Source organism: Capsicum annuum, unplaced genomic scaffold (genome assembly GCF_002878395.1).
Source record: "Capsicum annuum cultivar UCD-10X-F1 unplaced genomic scaffold, UCD10Xv1.1 ctg998, whole genome shotgun sequence".
Classification (NCBI taxonomy): domain Eukaryota; kingdom Viridiplantae; phylum Streptophyta; class Magnoliopsida; order Solanales; family Solanaceae; genus Capsicum; species Capsicum annuum.
The window spans coordinates 2,549,471-2,560,079 of record NW_025896076.1 but is presented as its reverse complement, the minus strand read 5'-3'; positions in this window follow the sequence as shown (position 1 = coordinate 2,560,079).

Genomic DNA, 10,609 nt, shown 5'->3' with positions numbered 1-10,609 from the left:
AATTGCTAAATCAGGGCATTTCACATTCTTAGTCTCAACTCATCACTCTTTGCGTCCTCCAAACTAAACTAGTCCTTCTCACTCTCTTTCACTTACAAAATCTAATGATTGACATTACTACTTCCTTAAACCTAGCCAAAACCCCTGAAGTGGATAAAACTCTAGAAAATCAAATTGAATATATACTCATTGAATACCTTGATCCTTTAGCAACCAATTCCATAGAAAATCTCACCTTAGTACTTTAAATTGAAGTGTAGTAACGTTGCTTGAATAAGGCAGAAATATATAGTTGTCAAAAGAAAAGGAAAAACTTTGAGGGATCTGGTCCTAAGAAGAGAAAAATATCTATTAAAAAGGTAAGAGGCAAAGTAATGAGACCAAATAAAGAGATGAAGGATGTGGCTGGTTAATGAAGGAGTAAAATATTGATGACATAAAAGATTCTGTCAGTAAGAACCCTCGATCCAAAGATATATGAGAAGAATGGAATGAAAGAGTTGGTAGAGTATATCAGGCACCATGATAGCGATCAAATTACACTCTTGAATGGGTGTAAGCGATCTTTGTCAAAATAAAACCCAACTAGGTTGGGGTCGAATCCCACAGGGAATAAGGTGTGAACCCAAGTTATTTGCGATTTAATTCACTGATAGTTTAATGTTTCCTAAAATGGGGGGTTTAAGTTTCACAAATAATTGTTTTTCACTTTAATTTTGATGTTTGTAATCAAGAGTTTATGAAATAACCAAAATTATGTTCACTAGGGCTTACGGTACATGATAGATGCTAAAGGTGATTCAAGATTCTCATAGTGGGTAGGATAACAACCTACCTTTATCGATGTTATGCCCAAATGTCTCTCGACCTACTTAAACATTTAATTTCCTAATCCGCTCGGACTTAGGGAATTTCTGTTCATTGCCCAGATTTTACCTCAGGTTAACCAACCTTGTTACAACACTGATTATGAAACGAAGTATTTTTGAGTCCCTGTTGATATTTCACTTCCTACTATATTTGATTTCTTTCTCAAGAAAATCAAAGAAGGTGTGTCTACTATTTGCAACCAAAATACATTAATTAAAGCTTCAGAATTATCAAGAAATCCTACCTAGCACCTTATCAAGACCTAACCCTAGATCCCATAATTCAAGCTAATGGAGTTTAGCTACTCATGATGCAATAAACAAGTACACAAGTTGAATTCATAGTTGGGCAGAATAACTTACAACAATGATGAAAATTAAGAAGTGTAACTTGAACTTATTCTTAATACAAAACTCCCCAAAATATTGATGGCAATCTTCTCTCAACAATAATGTTCTAGAGCATATTAGAACTCGAGAGAGAGAAAAATTGTCCACAACGTTTATTTCAAGATATATCAATGATAATTATTAAACCCTAAAAGCTACTATTTATACTTGAGTCTAATTAAGGAAATAACATAACTTAAGTAAATTTCTCAGACAAGTGACACCTTATCAAGGGTCTAACACCTTATCAAGATTGCGTCAACTTTCCTTCAATGTCGACAAGCTCCACCTAAGGCTGACGATGTGAATGATGACATGTCAGGAGTCTGATGGCGTATCACGGATGTCGTTAGCTCCTCTTCCCTTTTTATAATTTCTGCCTAAGGATGACAATGATCCTGACTCCTTTCCACAACTCTGACGCCTTGTTACAAAAGGTCGTCACAGCTTCTCTCCAACTCCCATTCTCTGGTTAAGTCTGGTGGTGGCCTTGATATCTTATAACCAGGCTTATGATTTATCATGAATGTCGTCAGCCACACTTGTCCTTTATTTTCTTCAGAATTCAACCTTTTTTCTTCCATTATTATTGGTTCCCCTGCACCTTATCTTTTACTACAAAATTAAAGTAAAACTAATCAAATATGACAAGAGTTGATTAAGACTTCACAATTATTCATGGATAATAGAATAAAATGTGTTATCATTTTCACACACATCAACACCCTCAACTTAGAACAATTGCTTGTCCTCAAGCAACTAAACACAAGCAAGATGATACAGAGCACCTTCAATAGTTAGTTGTTCACTTAAGCTCAAAACATATTAACCATCTCCAAGGTTAGTTAAATTAAAAACAATTGTGTCTATTATTGAAAACAACCATGCAACTCACAAGGATCAAGATATGGGAAAAATTTAGCAATAACAACCAAGCATATACCCAAATTACACTATCCAAACAAGTTAGTGACTAGCAACATATCCGGTGTGCCCTCACAAAAAAGAAATCCCCTTTTCACTCATAGTACAATTCACATACATAACATAGGGATAATCACAAAAATCACTCTCAGAATGAAGTTACAAACATTTCATGTCAAATACCATAGGCTTGCCCATATAGTCGGTACCCAAGTCTTCAGACAGGTCAGTTAGGATCACTATATGGCTTTTCTTAAGCTTGTAATGTTGGTCAGGGGATGGTATGATATTCATGAATATTTTAGAGTGACTATGCTCCCTGACACTATACTAAACTCTTGGGGTTTTAACTCTTAACCTTCTTTCCTTCCTCTCTTTCACTGATCACACATGCTCAAGATGGATGTAGTCTTTTCAATTATCATATTATCTTTTATGCAACTTTCTTTTTTCTTATTCCTTTTTCACCGCACCCAACTTTTTATTCTTTTATTTTATTATTGCTCTCTTCATATTCATTTTGCATCATACATCCCTATGATAGCCACCCTCAAATTAGGTTGTTTGCCTAGTCAAGGTGCATAGTATCCAATGAAAAATAGGGCCAAAATAGGTTCATTGTGATGTAGATAGGATGGTGATAGGTGTCATAGAAAGAACTAGGCTAATTAGGCTCAAAACAGGGATCAAGTGATATTGTTCACATAGGGAAGGTTATTTTGGCTAAAGTGTGCTAAAATAAAAAATGGCCTATGATCCTTTCCTAACTTCTATCTTATGACCATGGAAAGGCTAACAGAGCAAGTTCTAGATTCAACACATAATGGGAGCTGAGTAAGACATTACACACATGGCACACAAGTATCTTGCATATCACTACTTATCTGGTTCATACACTTGTTTAATTAAGGTTATTCAATTACCAGACTAATGCCATAAAAAGATATACCATGGTTATAAATAGATACAATTCACACAGTAAACAATATATCAGACCACTGGAGAGGTACTCAAGAATCATAAAACAAGCTAACTACCTCAAGTACCTGTATTACTTATAATTATCTACCACAAATTTTTACAACAAAATTCTGCCCTATATCTTCAACTTAAAACTTAAAATAAAATGAACTCAGGGTTTAGGGCATACCTGGAGTGAATAAAGTATGAGACTTATGAGTCTCTGACCCTGTTGCTATATCATCTGCTATTTTCTCTCAACCAAATAGGTTCTCCAAAGCTGTAACCCGTTCAGGCAAAGTTACAAAAGGCTCAAGGGAAGCCTTGATTCTCTTGTCTACTATAGCAGCAAGCTAATTGGCAATGGCATGTAGCTATGCCTCACACTATTTGTCTTGTTTAGCCACTTTTCTAATATCAATTGGATGAACTGCAAATCCTACTGCTGCTGTAGGAGCTAAGGGGTTGGGTTCATTCTCAGGCACTGAATCTGCATGTGCTAAAGAAGTTCGATGTGCAGTCTCTGAATCTTGCACCTCCACATTAGGTGCTAAAATGACCTCTGTAACTGGACGGTTTGCTTCTACCCCTGTACCTCTATCAAGTCTCAGTCCTGGCTGATTTTTATCATACCATATGGGGTTGTGAGTCTTTTGGGCAGAAATATCATCATCAATCCCTATAATCTTTGGAACATTTGCAGCTCGACACAACTCTGTGATAAGATAAGGAAAAGGATAAGCAGTGTCTGTTCTCGACATTCTAATCTTTATCTCATCAGCAATGATTTCCCCCTAATTTATGGGGAGCTTCTGCACCATGCTTGCTACTAGGATAGCTCGGTGATTACCCAGAATGTTGTCTCCATCAGTGGGAATCAACTAGATATTCACTATACCCCACCAAAACTTTTCCTCTTGAGTCAGAGAAGGCTTACAGGTTCTCTTATTTAGGTTGGTCACCCATGCTGGTTCTCTTTCGGCTATGATGTTGGCCAACCACGGATGTTGTTTTGCTTGATTCTTAATCCGAGCATATACTGATGGTGCAGTGGCTTGAGAAGTGAAGTTGGGGATATAAAAGAACCTATTGATAGTTTTGATTAAGACATCAACCGTTACGCCCCTTACCTAAACTTTATCTACCAGGGGATGGTCTGCAACTCTTTCTCCTGGTCTACATATGTTTTCTAACTGAGCTTGGCAGTTTGCGTAAAAATCCCAGATTAGTGTAGGAAAAAATGAGCCTCCCCCTTTAGTGGTCCATCCCAAGTCGTACTCTTGGAACTTCTATTTCATTTAGGGTACCTGCTCAACCCTTGGGTGGTAATCCGCTTTACTTTCTAAATCATCTTTTTAGCTCTTCTTCTACCAGTTTCATCTAGAATTGTCTCAAAGTTCAGGGTTATTATATTTGAGATAACACCACAATGGAGAAGATTTTCCTTCGGCTCATGGCTAACCTTCCATTTCTTGGTTACAGCGTCTTTCATGAACTTTGCATATCCTGGTATTTGCTTAAGTGCTTCAACTAGAGGCACATTTACTGTCAATTGCTTGAGCATTTCCATGAATTTGCTGAATTTTGCATTATTAACTTTTTTCTTCAATCGTTGAGGAAAGAGAGGTGGTGTTCTTGGAATAGTTTTCAATGCTATTTCTTTTGCCTTCTCTTTTTCCTTATCCGAAGCATCAACAGAACTATCCCGCTTCTTAGACTCCACTGGATTGATTTCTTCAGATTCCTCAACAACTACTTCACCATCTATAGATTTTCTCATAGATGGGCCAACTAACATCTTTCCACTCCTAGTGGTAAACGCCATACATGAGCTATCATTCCGTGGATTCTAAACAGTATCACTAGGTAAAGTACCACTTTTTCTCTTGTTCAGTGTTGAGGAAATTTGGCTCATCTTCTGTTTCAATTGCTTGATGGAAGTGGAGTGTGAACTAAGCAACTGACTCAGGGTAGAGAATTCACTGTTCATAATAGTTACCCCCAAGTTGGTAGCCTCAACTCCCTTCAACAATTTTTCCATCATGTCCTCCATGGGCATCTTGCCAAATCTAATTGGTGCAACATCTCAAATTCTAGGAGGGACATATAAACCACTCCTATCATTATTGGTTCTCCAGTTTCCTTGCTCCCTATCTTTATAATCAGGCTTGTCATAAAAGTTCCAACCTTTATTCCCTTGGATACTACCTTAGAAACCCCCCCTGATTACTCACATAGTTTTCCTCCTCATCTGAATTAGTAGCCACAGTGCACTGAGCTCCCAAAGCTTTGAACTTTTCAGTCTTATCTGACAGCAAGTGCTTGGCCAGCAAGTCCATTTGTATTTTTAGGTGGGCCATGTATTGGTCTCACTCTTTATCTCTTCTACGCTGCTCTGTAGTCATACTAACAGAAACATTCAAGATAGCTACCACAGAATCCCTGTATGCGGAGTCCAACTCTATTTGGTCATCCTATAAAGCATATCTGAGGCATCTTAAAAAGATAGATCAGCAAAATAAACCACCAGTAGCATTATCTATAATCGGTTTTGTTACAGTGTTGGGAGCCCTGTACAAAGTATCTATCAAGTGTAGGTCCTTCATATTGCGGTTCGAATACTATGTCAGCTTCTTCTTGAACCTCTCCCATGTCTCATACAAAGCTTTGGTAGGGAGCTATCTGAATTTGCTAATCTCATCTCGTAATTGTACCTCCTGGAGGGTGGAAAAAACCATTCTAGGAATGCTTTTTTCAACTCCCTCCAGTGGGTGATGAATCAGGCGTAAGCTCATTTAACCACATTGTTGCCTCTCAAGACAGAGACAATGGAAACAATCTTATCCAGATCGCATTCTGGCTTACTTTTGGATTATCAAAAGATTTACAGATGGTGATAAAGTTCACCAAGTGCATGTTTGGATCATCACCAGGAAGGCCACTGAACAATCCCTTCAGATTCAGGAGTTGAATCATGGTACTTATTATGCTGAATTTTGCACCAGGTGACAACGGTGGAGGAATGATAGTACCCATTGCACCTTCTCCATCCATTCCTTCATCATCACCATCTACCTCATATTGGAAATGCTATTGACCATACCTTCCTCTGATTGGACGATTTCTAGTGAAATTTCACTGTATAGGTGCAACAATTTTTTCCGCTCGCCTTGGGTTTTGAGAATTCATCAATTCCTCATCACCCAAGTCTTGATCATATGGGTTCGGATGACATACTTTTTGACCCTCATTCTATACGTTCAACTGAGCCCTGGCCAAGGCTACCAGTCGGTCAGCCTCTTGCTGTTCTGCCATTTTTCTGATCAGGTGTGATTTCAGATTAATTGGTAATAATGGTTCTCCAAAACTTCTTATTTTTGGTATAAACAACAAGGATCCTACAATTAAACAAAAACAACAAACAAACATAAATCTAGGAAACTTAACTAATAGTCAATTATCGCACACAAACTTTTAGTTTACAACCATATTGGCCGGCAACGTTGCCATTTTTGATAACGCTCAAATTACAACCTTGAATGGGTATAAGTGATCGTTGTCAATATAAAACCCAGCTAGGTTGGGGTTGACTCCCACAGGAAATAAGGTGGGAACCCAAGTTATTTGCAATTTAATTCACTGATAGTTTAATGTTTCCTTAAATGGGGGGTTTAAGTTTCATAGATAATTGCTTGTCATTTTAATTTCGATGTTTTTTATCAAGAGTTTTTGAAATAACCATAATTATGTTCACTAGGGCTTATGATACATGACAGATATTAAAGGTGATTCAAGATTCTCATGGGGGTAGGATAACAAGCTATCTTTATTAATGTTATTCTCAAATGTCTCTCGACCTACTTAAGCGTTTAATTTCCTAATCCTCTTGGATTTAGGGAATTTCTATTCATTGCCCAGATTTTACCTCAAGTTAACTAACCTTTTTATACCGCTGCTTACGAAATGAAGTATTTTTGAGTCCCTGTTGATAATTCACTTCCTACTATATTTTATTTTTTTCTCAAGCAAATCAAAGCAGGTGTGTCTACTGTCTGCAACCAACAGACATTAATTAAAGCTTCAGAATTATCAAGAAATCCTACCACCTATTGAATGTTGAATACTTAGCACCTTATCAAGACCTAACCCTAGATCCCATAATTCAGGTTAATGGAGTTTAGTCACTCATGATGCAATAAACAAGTATACAAGTTGAATTCATAGTTGGGCAGATTAACTTACAACGATGATGAAAATCAAGAAGTGTAACTTGAACTGAATCTTAATACAAAACTACCCAAAATATTGACGACAATCTTCTCTAAATAATAATATTCTAGAGCATATTGGAACTCGAGAGACAGAAAAATCTTGCACAATGTATATTTCAAGATATGTCAATGATAATTAGAAAACCCTAAAAGCTACTATATATGCTTGAGTCTAATAAAGGAAATAAAATAACAACTTACATAAATTTCTCGTACAGGTGACGCCTTATCAAGGGTTTGACGCCTTATCAAGATGGTGTCAGATTTCTCGCAATGTTAATAAGCTCCGCCTAAGGCTGATGATATGGATGATGATGTGTCAGGAGTTTGACGACGTATCATGGATGTCGTCAGCTCCTCTTCCCTTTTTATAATTTCTTCCTATGGCTGACAATGATCCTGATGCCTTATCACAACTCTGACGCCTTGTCACAAAATGTCGTCACAACTTATTTTCAACTCCCATTCTCTGGTTAAGTTTAATGGTGGCCTTGATAGCTTATCACCAGGTTGACTACTTATCATGAATGTTGACAGCCATACTTGTCCTTTATTTGTTTCAAAATTCAACCTTTTTGCTTCCATTATTATTGTTTCCCCTGCACCCTATCTTTACTGCAAAATTAAAGTAAAACTAATTAAATATGACAAAAGTGCTTAAGACTTCACAATTATTCATGGCTAAAAGCATAAAATGTGTTAGAATTTACTCACACATCACACCAAAGATGGCTAAAGGTAAGGGAATTATACAATAGAATTCGCAAAAAATGCGGAAAGTCTGAATAGGTAAATGCAAGGAAATCTTAGCAATCTGAATAAGGAATCAACACTTGGGAAAATAAATGCATAAAGGGTGAAGCTGGATTAGTGTCTCAAGTATCTGAGTTGGTAGTGGTTTAGGAGAAGATAAAAATGGAAATGGAGAAGTTAAGGATCAAGTTGACCACCAAAGATACCAAAGTAGTGCAACTGAACCTACAAAATCAGAAGTCCTCTTCAGAGGGGCCAGGTACCACTGATGAACTTGCAGATGAAAATGCAAAACTCCAGGCAAGAGTGACTGAACTGAATTCTAAAGTAAAGGACCTTACTAAATTGTTGTTAGGAACTCACATTGCTGAAAACGCAAGAAAGGAGATACTACTTAAGTCCTTTTCACACAATCCTCCTTCTGCCTGAGCCCTGTGATCCTCATTCCTTCATCAACCTCATGTCAGTTCCTTATCCTGATTCTTAAAATGGATTTTAAAGACAATTATTTTTATGGTGATTAGTTTAGCTTACTATACTTGTACAGACTATTAAGCATGGATGAATCTTTGCATTGTGTGTTATATTTGTTCTCATCACATCTTTGTTGTTTATGCAAAGGAGAAAATGGTAATAGTTTACCAAACTTGGAGGAGAATCTCTCAACCTTTAAAGCTTGTTGATTGGCAAGAAGATTAGTCTTCCATTTAAAAGCTCCACATAGAGAGCTATAGAGAAGTAGCAACTTATTCATACTGATCGCTGTCGTCCACAAAGAACTCCATCGCTCAATAAAAACAGGTATTATATTATCTTCATTGATGATCTACCAAGAATATGTGGGATTTATATTATGAATTTTAAGTCCGAAGTTAATAAAATTTTCATGAAGTTCTAAGATTTGATAGAAAATTAGAGCTCAACATAAACATCTTGTTGTGTCGGGTACACAATCTTTATGTTGGCAAAACCACTTCAAAACAAGTTCAAGATTATATCAAGAACACTTATGAAGTTTTCCAACACATTCAATACAAGTTCAATATGAACTACCAAAGAAGTGTGTTATTTTATTAAGAAATAAGATGAAACAAAATAAATCCAAGTCCTTCGAATTCACGAAGTACCCTTAAGGAATTAATTCCCCTCAAGTACCCGAGGTTGCAGAATTTTTCCTCTCAGCATAAAATGGCTTCACAATTAGAGTATAGTGGTACCACAACCTTCTAATTTTCTTCGAACTTGCTCAACTATATAATCACATAGAGTTTTAGAAGCCAGAGAAATGTTTTTGCTATGCATAAATTTCATGTACAACCTGCGAAAAAATGTAGGTTTAAATAGCCATAAAGTACTCCTTTCAAAAAGGAGGCAATGGTTCATTGGAAAGGTGTAATACTTTGGAATAGTCATGTCTGTAAATTCAAATCAGTATGTCTTTTTCAAATAGTCACAACCATCAGAATAGTCATCCATTTTCTCTAAACAGTGTGTTTTTTACTCGAAGATTTGACCTTTTAGTGTTTCTGCATGCACGTTAATGGGGAAAAATATTTTTTTCCATGGATTGAATTAATTTGGTCCAAAAAATTAATATCATTAACCGATCATTTGACAAATCAAAATCAAAATCCAAAGCCAAAGCCAAAGCCGAGCCGAACGAGCAACGACGACGACAGTGCGAGGCACCTCTTGGTTCTTTCCTTACAATCCATGTGGAATTGTGTTTCTTAATAGGAACACATGAAATTTTCATTATCTCACCAATGTGGAAGAATTAGTAGTCTTTCCTTATTGTAAGCATACTTTTCTTTTAGGTGTGATTGAACTTTCCCTCTACTAATTCCCTTTATTTTCCATTCACAAATTCAACTTAAACCCAACAATCCCTCACTTGAATGGGGAATGGCTATTCTTTTCAAAACTTTATGAAAAAGTATGTGATCAGCAAGCAAAGACTGATTGCATCTTGATAAGAGGGTTTTCCTTTGAACTTTCCATAGTGAACATGCATTGGATGCACTCCGTCAATCAATAGATTTGATATATTTAAACCATTGAACACTAATGTACACCTAGACAACACATGTTTAAAAGCCCCAAATCTAATCTCGAGACGTCACATGGTACTCAAGACTACGAGTATCCTTAAGCTAACCCTTTCTGTCTTCAACTAAATCTAAATCTCATAATAAAGGAAATAGACATAAAAGTCATACTAAATATGGAAAGCTATCTGAGATTGCTGAGAATAATCTGAATGTAATGTCTAAAAATTAATACTATAAGTCTGAATCACATCTAGCAGTCATACAAGCCTCTACTACTAATAACTAGAGAGTCACTGGGACAAACCTCTGGCTAACTCGAACTGTCTAAAAATAGTAATGAATCATGTAAATGAATAAGCTAAAAAATATGAATGAATATGTCCCCAAACTA